The sequence below is a fragment of the Cuculus canorus genome, chromosome 1 (genome assembly GCF_017976375.1).
Source record: "Cuculus canorus isolate bCucCan1 chromosome 1, bCucCan1.pri, whole genome shotgun sequence".
Taxonomy (NCBI): Eukaryota; Metazoa; Chordata; class Aves; order Cuculiformes; family Cuculidae; genus Cuculus; species Cuculus canorus.
In genome coordinates, this window is record NC_071401.1 from 138,641,711 (window position 1) to 138,655,584 (window position 13,874).

Here is a 13,874-nt window from a genome sequence, read left to right on the forward strand (position 1 = left end):
CTTCCAAAAGTAGATTCTAATTTTTATTTCTCCTGTTATTCCTCAGATACTAGTTCACACTTATGAAATATAATTTTTTTGAGAAGTTCAGAAGCTTTCCAAACTTCCAAGATTCAGCCATCTCCAAATAGGAAGGCAATTTGGAAAAGTTTTTCTGAATTGCATTAGGTTTACTCAGTTAAGCACGTGATATTTTTAATGGACGCAAGGCAAGTCTCATTCATCTGCCTAGATTTTTCTTCCTGCTCCCAGTTAGCGGCGTAGAATTAAGAATACATGTACCTCCAATGGCGAACAATGCTATCCTATAATTACTATTAAACAGACCAAAAGAACAATACAAAATATGGCAATCAGAGGCCAAATTCACTGCTGTGTGTAAATTTTAGATTACTATTTAAAATCTTAGTCCTTGTCTAAATAAAGTTCTAATTCCACTTTTTTTGCAATCCATTTTGAGAAACAGAGTCAATTCCTAACTTCTTTGCAGGTTTCCCACCATCTTCCAAATGACAAAGTCATTATTCATTATTGTTTTCAAGGAGAGTAGTTTTTAGCAGGTATATAAGCAGTTACTTTAATCTCATTTATTGTCTGCAGAGATAGCTAGGACATTTTTTTTCTGAGTTGCACTCTTGTATTTCTTAGTCTCTTGTTAGGCAATCAAAGAATCCATTATTAGACAACCTGGCAGAAGATATCTGAAATGAGATAATACATTTTACCTGTTAATGTATTTATACTATTTATTACCTTTTTTGTTCAAAATACTAGCTAAAAGAGTTTTGAAATTATTTTGGGAGCTGGTCAGGAATTGACTTCTTCCCCTATGGAAATGAAAAATTATTATTCCAGGTTTCCTCTACTAATTCTGGGGGGAAGGGAGAGGGGAATAGTAGAGGAAGTTGTCAGTGAGGGAAGGCAGATAACAGAAAATGAGATTTAGTTGAAATCTAATTTTCACCAAAATGTTTTCTCAACAGAAGAATGGTTTATCAGCTCTAGTGGTGAGAAAATAGCACAAATTTTACACAGCTACCAAAAGAGAATGAAGACTAAGCTAATTACTATAAATCAAAATTCCAAAAAGCTTCCAAAACAGTTCTTACACTTCGGGGCAAGCATATCCCAGCTGTAATTTACCAGTGAAACTATATAGAGATGCCAGTAATGCCAGGATTAGGCACAGTCTCTGAACAGGAGCAAGGGGGAATATGATTTATTATTGTGTATGCTAGTCAAAATTAGAGAGGTTTAAGAAAAAAATAAATATATACTGGCAGTTATAGCTTCTTTAAATTAGGGATATTCCCTGGGGTTGGTGTGTCCCAAGGAAACTTAATAATTGCTTGACTTAAATGACTATTATCATACTCTTGCTGATGGAGACTCATCTGATCACCTAATATAACAAAATTCATAGAATCATATTGCAACAACAATCAAGAAAACTTAAGCAATGTGGTCATGAATATGGTATTTGGCTCTTTTGCGATCTCATGAAGCTCCCCCAACGTTAGTCAACAAATTATCCATATTTGATAACATGATTTCCTTGGTAAAAAGTCAAGGCATGATGAGATTCTCCAAGTGACTGTACAAAAGTGAAACAAGGATAGGGAAGGATGGGATATGGGATTATAATACAATTTTTGTATAAAAATCTCCATGGAATGAACAATAATAAACACATTGCCTCCTCCCCTCCCCCCCTATAGAATAAGAAAAATTCCATAAGTAATTTGAACATATTTGATTAGGAAATGAACTAGGATACTAGTTCATTTCAGCCAGATGACAGATACCCTAAGAAAGGACAGCAGAAGGCAGTGACATTTTTATGTTATTAAACTCCTTTCAGCAAATATGTCTAAGCACAGAAAAAGCCATTAGGCCTCTTGCTCTAGTGCAATCAAAGAATTGGGGTCAATTCTTCATTTATCAATGACATTAACAGCACTACAAGAATAAAGTAGGGAAAATATATATCAAATCTACATGTATATGAATACCTGCCTTTACCGCAACCCTTGTAATATAACAGACTCTATTAAAGGTGATTTACATCAGCAGGGAGTGTCATTTTTGTTTTCAAATGCTTTTGGTTTGCGTTCTGACTTTCCTTCTAGCTGAGAACTGGTGAGCTTGGTTTCTCTTGGCTTCTCTTTAAAACAATGTTACTTTCTACAGCCATCTATTTCCTTTAACTTTAATGTAGCTAAAAAATATTTATTTCAACAGGCAAGGCACATTCCAGCTTGCAAGTGTCTCAACACAGATCCCACCAGTGCTCGCTGTGAAGGCCATAATTAGACACAGGTCACACAAGAGCCTCCCAGAACAGAATCAAAGACCAGGAGTAGTTTTCACAATGCCTGAAATGAAAATATGTGTGAAAAGTCACTTTATCTATCAGAAGATATTTCATCTGTCAGCAAAATAGGCCGGACACATCACTTCTGTATAATATAATTTTTTAACAAGTAATGTTGTTGGAGCCATCAGTGGAGCAAGGAGAAAGCTGCAGAACAAAACAAGGGAACAACTCTCCTTCCAAAAGGAAACAGTGTGAAAGGCACATGGGAGAAGGAGACAGAGCTGGAAAGGTACAGTGCAAGGAGGAGAAGAGGCAGGCAGAAGAGGGGTGGCAGACAGCAGCAGTCTCTGGAGAGGTTTAGACCACAGGAATACGAATAAGCAACTGTCATTGAGAGTTGTTATTGCTCTTATAATTTGCTTCTAGAAACAGTATCCAAAATCCACGTCAAGACAAGTAGATATATTTTTTCTTGGCTTTTTCCCTAGACACATTATTATATTTTGTTTATTTGGACCAGAGCTTCCCAAATATAGATAATTTTCAAATCCGGAGTTTTGTTTCCAGCAGAACTTCATTATATTTAAAATTTGGGTTTACCAGTTGAAAAACGAAACTCCTATAACCTATATTTTTCATAACAACCTTTGTTACTTGGATTGCAGTAGGAGCAGTTAAAACAATGATTTCCTTAAGAAAATGATTCCATATCGCATTGCTGCCAATTACCAAACCGACTGCACCTGCCTCTGATACCCAATGAGTTCTGGCCATCATCAAAGCAAACAGGCAACGGGTCTGATTTGATAGAGCAGTTCTCATGCCTCTAAAAAACAGAATTCACTTCATCTCAGCAACTCTCCCTCTCTCTACCCCTCTGCAATCAAACCCCCATATTTTAGCTTTCTGCAATGAATCCAGTGCAAATACTCATAAATACCTAATTACTGAAATTACATAGCTCTGATGCCTATTGCAATTCACTTTATTCAGCAGGAAGATACACGATTTTTGTAGTTTTGGTAGTAATTACTTAGTCCTGTGGAAAAACAGCTGTGTGCTGGTACTTGGACCCCATGTCAGTCCAGCTCCTTGCTGGTATTAGCACACAATGTGTCAGGGTCACGGTACTAAGTGAAGTGCCTCATTAGCATCTCTTGACTAAAAAGGGATAAAACTTAAAATGAATCCATCTGTTTTCAGTATTGCTTTGTTTATACTTTCTAATGCTGGGTTTTGGCAGGCCCAGGCACTGTTTATTCATCACTGTTGTCACTTATCCATTCATCTAGCCACAGAATTTTGAATAGGAGTGTTCACTTACTTATGCAAAATTTTCTCTGCATATTTGTTTGTCTTTTTTGCATACAAGTGCCAAATATTTATTTGAAAGTGAAATCCTGAACAGCAGTCATGTGAAAGAGAAAAAAGTAGGAGGAAAAGATGGCACTTAAATTCTGTCAACATATTCCAATTTTTTTTTTTGATAATGATCTTTCGTTGCTGTACTGGGAACCGATCTCTTACATTGGGAAAGAGCAACGTATCTTGGCACCTGATCACAATTAGCGTGTTTGGCAGTAGTTTTTCTTCTTAGACATATGCAGACCTTTCCTATAATCCACAGAAAGGAATCCCTTTGAGACACAAATCAAGGAAGAAGAGAATTACAAGGTGGATGGACACACAAAAAATAGTAAAAACCGTGGCAGCTGCTTATAAAGAAACTGTGCATTACAAAAGGACAAGCAAAGGGGTAGTAAATGCAATATGTATATTACATAATCTCTCCACAAATGCAGAGATTATCAGTGGTAGTGAGCAATTGCTGAAAAAAAGGATTTCCAGAGGTTACAGAGAAATTATTGCATCCATTCAGGACATCAGGTCCATTCAGGGTGCAGATGATGGTTTCAGTCGTAGTCATGAAAGTTAGTTTGTACAGAAAACATGCCTTAATTATCTAATTAAAAATGTCTAAATGATGAGATTGCTGAAATCATTCACCAGCTGCATGCTAAACTATTTTTTTCCCCTGAAAATCCTCATCATACAAAGGTCAGAAGGGAGAAACTAATAAGGAGAGATTAAAATAAAAAAAAAAAATCCATAGCCTCTAGAAATCATGAAGTCCTCACGAGGCGGTGTTTGATTTAAAGTCTGTGGTGTCTGAGCCTAAATATTTGTTTATTTAGATATACATGACACTTCCTCTCTGCTTGCAGAAATTTACCTGTTTCTGTGAATATTTCCATAACAGTAATCCAAAACTCCATGTTTCTTTAATTTCTGCACTCCACTAACGCCCCCTTAAAACTGAATCCCTGCTCACCATAGTAGCATAGTAGTAGATGTACTATTCTTGTATGCAAAAATCACTCAGAGGAGAATATCATTAGTAATAAATTACATCATACTCAGCAGAAAAAAAATGTATGTATGCTATTTTATATCATACTTAATTTAGGGACTGAGAAATTTTGGATGGCAAGAAAGAACACTTCTTATTTTTAAGTATGATTTCAATGCATCTGTGAAACTACATAGCACTGATGAAGTTGTGCAGATTCAGAAACGGTATTTTATTATGCCTTAATAAATAGTTGTAGCTGGATAATCTAGTAACTAATCAAGACATAACGAACACATTCGTGTTTGAAAAATCACAAGAAGTGAAAGTAACTTATTGCAAAAGAGAGGTAATGTGAACAGAAATCAACTTGAAAGCAAAAGGATAATGGTTAAAATTAATTACTTCAAATAAATAAAACAGCATAGTGAATAATCTTTTACTTGGAGAAGGATGCATATAGGCATTATAGAACACATTTATTTTTAATTTTACTTATATTCAAATGGGAAGCTGCAGAATCAAAACATAATTTTTAAAAGAATTATAAATAAAAATCACATCTGCGTAAGAAAGTCCAGCTATTTTATCTACTATAATTTAATTCTGGAGAAAGTGTTTTCAGTGTCAGCACAGCACTTCAGAGATCACAAGCATGTTATCTGAGTTGTTTGAATCTTCACCTTTAAGTGAAGCTGTTCCAGCGTCTTGGAAGTCACAGGATTTGAGCAAGAAGAAAGTTGCATTACATTTATACTAACTTTGACTTTGTTGAGACATTATACCATATGAACCAATAGGTCTTCTCTATCATGTGGGATAACCTGCTTGAAGCTTTCCCATCAGCTAAACAGACAGGGCTGGCAGGAAAGAGAATAAAGAACTTATCTTGACCATATTTCCTCAAACATTTGAAGACAATTAGTCCTTCTGATAGCTGACAAATATTTCCCTCTTGCGTGAGATATTCCAACTCTCCCACTTACGATTAGAAGCCTGTGATAATTTCTAGGTTTATCTTTTTAGAAAACAGTTTAGATTAAAAGGGAAAAAAAAAATCACTTTCCTTAACCTCCCTCAATTCTTGTCTCAAAGTAAAACTTGTGATTTATTAAACCAGGAATTCTAGAGGGCCATTCAATTCTGTATTAGAAAGCATTGTGCCTGTTTTCAAAGTAGCATCTCTCTATAGCTGCCTTTAGCATTCTAGCTATATTGAACAGTAATGCAATATTTAGACTGCAAGATGAAGAACTTGGACAAAAATGTAAAAAGGCAAAACAAACAAGCCAAAGGAAATAAAATGCTGCTCCTCAGATTTCATCTAAGCCTGTTGAGAGGTCTCACATATTCCATTGTAAACCTTGGGAATTAAAAACATGTTGAGAGTAGTCTATCTGTCCTGAGACACTAGTCAAAATTCACAGCTTTGAAAGATACTTTATATTAAAGGGAAAATTTGAGAGTTATGATACACTTGGCAAAATGCACCCAACTTTTTCTCCTGGCTCTCTACTTTCAACCCAGATAGTTACCAGCTCGTAACTGGGCTCTTTGTTTACTGTGAGGCAGTCCGCAAAGCTCTGGTGTGACCTACACGCAGACTAATGCTTTTGGCAGCAGATCCATCCTCTCGGCACTTTTTGATACATTAAGGACACTTGGTCATCCCTCCACTTGAGCATGTAAATGTACTTTACCCATTAATTGGGTTTAATGCAAACTGCACTTCTCTGTATCTGGTTTGCCTGTCATCAACAATTTCACTCTTCAGTACAGCACTGCTGCATGCAGGCAGTCTTGCTCAGTTCAGTTACTGTTCTTTTAACAGGCATTTAAAACTTCTATATTATTACAATGGTACAGAGTAAAATAGTATATTGAATGGATGGGTTTAGGGTTCAGCAGTATTTTATTAGTGAGTGCATTCTTAAAGTTTAATCTTCTACTGTAAGACTAATAAAAAAGAACTATTTAAAATCAAGTCAGCAAAGATCTATATTAACAATTAGACTTAGAAATTATCCGGCTTTCCATTCACTACCCCTGTGAAGTACCAAATTTCACACTGAAAAAATTAATATATGTGTTCACTAGATCTGTGTTGGTCTTATGGAGACTTTCAAAGAATTAGATTCATTAATAGATAGTAGATCTGGAACATATTATAAGATTTAAATCTAATCGTTGCACTAATTGTTCAAATGTTTTGGGGGTTGGATGGGGGGGGAGGGGTTCTTTGTTTATTTTTTGTTTGGTTGGAATTTTTTGTGCAGATGGGTGTAGCTTGAGCACAGTTCCTGAAAACTGTGAATTTGATTTAGCTTCTCTCAGCACCTAATATGTGGTATACCCTATTTTCCTGCCTCTTAGACACAGACAGTTTCAGGCACAGGAGACTATGAAGAGGTGTCACTTCCTATTTCAGTGTCTTTGGAAGTATCAGTAGTTTGGTATTTTCGGTTGTTGAGCCATCTCATTCATGTTTCCATGTCAATGAAGGCAGGGATCAGCCTCCATTCCTTGAAGAGACAAGGTGATATTAAAGATTACAATTTTCATCATTCAACTGACTTTGACTTTCCCCACAGCTAATCCTTCTATTATCTTAGAAGCATGGTAGTGCTGATGTTTGAAGCTCTGCCCATTTTACTTCAATCCCAACTAGACAGTTTGTTGGTTAGACACAGAGGGGTTTTTTTAAGAGACACAACCCGCATTTTTCTTTCAATCTCTTAGAAACTTTAAGGGAAATGTAATTTCTGGCTACACTACTTCTCAAATGTAAATTATATTTCAGATCTTACGGACTCCCACTTCCAAGCTCTGAGATTTCTCTTCACAGTCAGTGCCTTTGTTAACACATTACATTAAGTCTTTCACATTTAAATCAAAGAAAAACATGGCTTCTATGCCCTTGATGCAGACATTTTTTTTCTGACACAGATAGAGGGAAATTTCCACTTTAAACCTATGACAATAGATAATGTTGTAAAGGAGCACTAGCTCTTTCTTCCTGGCAATAGAAGTGTCATTTTGATTGTACACAAACAAAACTGGAAGATCACTGGTTCAGACAGAAAGGCCAAGCTTCCAAATGTGTTTTATTTTGAAGAAAGGGAGTAGCCCACTGAAGTTACATTAAGTTTCTGGATACTAACACAACCTCACATTTGTTCTCTGACATACTTTTTGCACAGTTAGCATATATTTCAGCATACCTCCATGGATGCATCTTTGTAAGTTAATTTTTAAATGGATGGAATAAAAGGGTTGAGAAGTTGTGTCAGAAAAGCAGTCTTCATACCATGCTGAATTTCTAGCTCTGCTTGAAGCCTCAAGAGTTCTCGCTAGTGGAGAGGGACAGGTGCCAGGGTTGATCTCATTGTTTGGCCTTTACAAGATGCATAATGTTAAGGATCAACTTGAAATTATGCAGGATACCCCCAAGGTTTTCTTAGTTAAGAGAGACTTATTAAGCTTTTGCCGAAAACACGGGTAAGGAGGGTGTGTTTGAAGGGGTCCATCTACTGAAGAGTCAGGTCAGTAGCCTTTAAACTTTCCCTTCTATGGAGAAGGACAGAGAAGAATTCCTGGAGAGGAACCCAAAGTCTTTAACAATTTCTGGTACAACATATAGATCAGGTGATCCTTTGCATAAATACCTACACATCAACAGGATGGTGATATAGGTAGCTCCAAGTAAAAGCCCTAGACAAGGCAAGGTAATAAGTCAGGTCTGGGGTCCACCCAGGAGATAGAAATACCCATTGTATAAGTCTGAAGTGCACTCTGGAGCCCGGGCCAGAGATGGGCTGCTTGCAGCACGGGCTCAGGGTCTATCCAGGGAGACTGAGCAGTAAATCAGAGCAGGAAGAGGCAGGGTCAATCCCAGGCACCCCTGCAATGTGGCACAGCCTCAGCAGAAATAGGGCTTCTGGGACCACGAGCAAGGTGTTCATCCCAGTGAGGCTGGTCAGAGCTTTTTATGATGGGACCATAGAATAGTTTGGTTTGGAAAGGAAACTTGGAAGGTCATCTAGTCCATTCCCTCTTCCATAAGAAGTGATATCTTTCACTAGATCAAGTTGCTCAAAGCCACACTTAACCTGACTTGGAAGACTTCCAGGGATGGGGCATTCACAGCTTCTCTGCACAACATTTTCCAGTGTCGCACCACCCTCACAGTAAAGGATGTCTTAATCTAATCTAAATCTACCTTTTTTTTTTTTGTTTAAAAGCATTCCCCCTTGTCCTATCACTAAAGGCCCTGGTAAAAAGTCTTCACCTTTCTAGTAAGTCCCCTTTAAGTACTGAAAGGCCATGATAAGGTCTCCCCAGAAGCTTCGCCTTGCTTTTCTTCAGTAGACAACCCCTACTCTCTCACCTGAGACAGAACGCACAGGGTTTATATCCAAATAAGGGCTCTGGCAACTAAATAGGACTTAGAGGTACTTTGTGCACCAATTGCAGGATTTATGTTTACACTGCTTGCTGTAACCTTAAAGGCACAAGTCAAATATTTCATACCAAGTAACTATTGCCAGCCTTCAAATCCTCTGTCTTAACCACACCATTTCTCTCTGAACTCTCTGTTTACCCTTTTTATAAACACTAGAAATACTATAATGTAGAAATGAAAGTCGCATCCTGAATCTCTTGTTTGAGTTGCAGCCTACCTCATGTAGGCAATAGACCACTGCTTTAGGAGCCTAAGGGTCTGCAGATACATGAATTTTCACTATTTGCTAAGTGGCAAAACTTGGGCTACTGCATATACCCAGGACTCCATCTGTATTTGGAAGTTTCAACAGCACCTGTGTATGTTCAGGCATCATGGAGCCTTGTCTCTGTCCCTGTTTCGGCCCCATCTCCTGCTGTTCCTGCTTTGACATCCTGTATGGATCTGGACCTGGTCCATTATCTACTATCTCTGAGGCTCTCAATGGACCCCGTTACCGAACCCTAGCTCTCCCCTCCATGTGCAGCCCCGTGGGACTTGCACTTGTCAGTAAGGGCATGGCCTGCACAGGGCTGGCACCGATTCCTTGCTTATTCCCTCCTCATGGAGCAGCCTTGCTTGCGCTACTCCCTGACAGCAATTTAGGAATCCATTTCAGTGAGAGTTTTAGGTTAGCAGGGCATCTCACAGCAGACTCAGGTGGCATTAAGCTCCCAAGAGGAATGGGACTCAAGAGATACCCTTTCCTTAGCAGTGTCTATTTCTAGCTCAGGCAATACCTATTCTCAGTGTACTGGTCCCAATGAATCCTGTGTTGTAAAACTAATTCCCCATGTGCAGTTTAAAGAGACGAGTAGCCTAACTCAAAGCTCCAGGTTTTCCTTTGGAGCTGGGCTCCTTTGTAGGTTTAGCCAGAAGTGAATTACCTGGACCATGCACATGCAGGCTTTAAGGGGGCAAAGTCTAACAACTCAAACACCCTACCTTATGGAATATAAATAATCAGTCTGCATGTGACATAGATCCATTGCTTCTGTAGAAGACCTCCTGCAAATACTGTCCTCAAAGCACTAATGTTTGGAGCACTAAAATTTCTTTTATTCATTAATTCACTTAAGAAAACAGTTTCTCTGTCATGCTCTGTCTTTTGCACCCTTTATCAACACTGAAATGATCTTATCAATATGCTTACCTTAAAGGCACATGAACTTCACGGGTTTTGCAGTCATTCTGAGATTAATTTCAGCTGCTCAGGTCTAGGATTTTAGTCTGTGTAACCTTCTGTAGTATCACTGATTTATTCTGGTTTTCTCATCTGATTTGATCTCTAGACTAAGTACCAGTGACACTTCTGGTTTTCACTTGAGCTCAACCAATTGTAGCAGTTCTCCAGATTCTTTTCTTGATGGGTGTGTGTTCTGACCCCGTTTGATACAGTACTGCAGCTTTTTCATGTGGAATAAATGTTCCTTGGTTAGCTCATGAGGGAAATCCCAATTTGAAGTCACTGGAATTAATTGTGTGTGTAAAGGAAGCATGATTCAATAATCATAATCCAAAGGTACTTAATGTGCAGTAAGCTGCCCTACTCTATATAGAATTGTCCTACTTTTCAGTAATGCATTTTCCTTTATTCCTCCCTATAACAAATTGGCCAAACATCCTACTGTTTGACTTTATATCTTACTTTTTTTCCTGTATGGGAAAATAAGGAAGATGAAACATACAGGGAATGTGCAGAACATTTTTGCAGTCAACTGTGTAATGTTCCTTCTGTATTTCTATTTTTTCTATTAATGTTCATCTCAGCACTAGAAAACATAACATTAAGAGGAGACTTTGCTGTAGTCATGCCTTGCATTTAAATAAACTGATTAAAGCACTTTACAGAAACTTATGACACAATTAAGCTTAGGACAGGTACAGATAACGGTAAGCTAGGCTTGTTACTGCAGCAAGAAAAATTAAAGGATTATCTGCTGATCATACTCGTCAGTCACGGAAACAAAAAAGCTCAGATCAAAATTACTACTCTGTTCCCTTTCTTTACTGCCTCTATTTCATGATTTTATTTTTTTAAGAGTTGGAATGACACGGTGTAATGTTTATCATGATGTCCACTGGAGTTTTGTACATGTATTTTAAAGGGAGACTGTTGTAACTAATACAGTAAAAAGCAATTAATCAGGCCATAAATATAAAAAAAATTAGCTAATCAAAGTTAACCATAAGCACAGTTAAACCATTAGGAATGTTTTTCTATTCCAAAGCGTGCATGTAACATGGACTAATTGTATAAATGACTCAAATTACTAGTAGTTGGGATGAAAACAAAGTGCTGACAAAGTCAATATGATTATATGACATTTCTAAAACTTCTCCCTGGAACTTTCCTTAATTCTGGCTTCCTGAAGTTCGGGGTTGATTTTTTTCCACAAGCCACCTTCCTTTTTAACTCATTCTCCAAGCTGATTTTAAAATCTATTGAACCTATTTTTTTCTTTCAAAATATTCAGAAAGAGTGGCCCCAAATGACCTTTTAGCTAGGTTAGACAGACCTTTCATCATTCTCTCCACTTACACATGCGCACATTCCTCCTTCCCACTCCCTCACACCAGGCAATGGTCCTCACTAGGACTCTTCTGCCACTGCTGCCTGAGACATACTCGTACTCTTCTTACTGTTCAGCTGTAGAGAGCGTCTGAACTACTGTATGTGATGACATCATTTATGCAGACAGAGGATGAAGACTTTGAATAGAATTAGCTAGAATATGTGTGGTATAACTAGTACAAATTCTTTGTCCACATTTAAAGTGAGCATTTTTCCTGAAATTGTATCGGTTATAATTGTGACCTGCTGAATTCAAAGGGTTCAAATAAAACTAAGGGCTAATTTGGTCTTTCTTGGTTACAGTGTGAAAGAAAATTCCTTATCTCATTTCTCATCTGTATCTACATCGTGACTTTTACTAATTTCCCTTTCATGCTGAACTATGAGAGTATTCTTTGCTGACTATTACGGATAAAAGGAGAACTTCTACATGAGGATACACACACTAGTGTGGGAAATTCAAACATGTGTCTTTAGGTTGTAGAACTGTGGACTTTGAAGGTCAGGACTTAATCATCATTCACTGAAGCAATGACATCTCCTCCCAGAATTTAAACTAGTATCTCTTCACATGACAAAAAGTTGCTACAAACAGGGGAAGAAAGGACTCCAGGATATTATAACATGATGCAAAGAAGCAAAATGAACAAACTTTGTCCAGTTCTGACACTACCCTCTGCCAAAACTGCACTGCTGCAACTATAATCGTCTTCAATGTATGTAAGAGAATTATGAAGACAAAGAAATATACTGAAATGTTCAATAAAAAAAGCAACAAAAGAATAATGGTCTTGGAAAAATCCTGCTGGGAGGATGTGCTCTTTCTCATTTCTTTGCATATAAATTTTACAAGTGCCAGCCTTAATTTCCCCCTCACAGTTTTACTAAGTTACTTCAGTGCCTGAGAAAAGGTGCCAGCTTCATATCTGTTGTTTTCAAAGCTCATTTATTGTCTATTTCTTAGAAATGAACAATAGCCAGGGGCAGAGTTTTCCCATTGTTCACTTGTACGCTATTACAATTGTGGGCAGGAAGGATCTGTTTAAGAGACAGGTGTCTGAATTCTTTTGTGGGCTGTCCTTGCAGATGCTTGTTATGAGATGCTTGTTTAACTAGCTCATTTGATCTTTGGCAAGCCTGTTACACAAGGATCCAGACCATCATAAGAAAATGAAAAGTCCAGCTACCAAAGAATTGGGCTGGATGTGAACCACTGACCTGTATTGCACTCTTCATGGCTTTGTATCATGTTCCCAGCTCCTGCAGGCAGCCGGCTTTCTGATGTGATTTGTAAGCAACCTGACTGAAGCATCTGCTGCTGTGGAGACTTCTGCTGGGGTGCTTCATTAAAAATATATCAAACAAATTCTCATCCATAAGCTACATTCTTTATCTTTGATAGCTACTAAATTCTGAACACTTACTGGAAGAATAGAGTAGCCTTTTGTCCTTTTTTGCTCTTCAGAGCCATGGTAAAATTACATACAGCAACATTCTTCCTAGAAGAATCTTTCCCTCAGCTGGCTTAAAGAAATCACACATACAACAGTTTCTGAGAACTCATCGACAATTGTGGTGTAGCAGCTAGTTGAAGAGTTCATACCAACTCATACACACCCCCATTTCTCATCAGGGCTTTATGTAGAAATTCAGCCCCAGTTCAGAAGTACGTTGCACACATAGTTAATGACTAATTATTCACTTATAAGAAATCAACCTATTTCTCTAACATAGGCTAACATATTTTCTAATAATACACGATTGCTGGTAATTAGCCAGTGAATCCCATTAATTATTGGTGAACCCTGTTAAAGACATAGGGAGCAACCAGATATTAATTAACATACTAGTGCCCTCTACTGCACATATTCACAGAAAAGGGCTACTGCAGTCAACAACAAGTGAGTTCATGGACAGTTTTTTCATTTATGCCTACAGATGAGACTTTGTTCACCAACCTGAATCCCTCTAATTCAACCCAAGGCACCTCCATTATGAGTTTAGCCTTGTGTTTCATAGCCTCACCTCTGTCATAAATAATTGTACCTGGAAAATGAGTGACGGGAGCCATCCACTGCAAACACATGCAGGGGCCAGATCTGCGACAGGCTGCCGTGAAACTACATTTTAC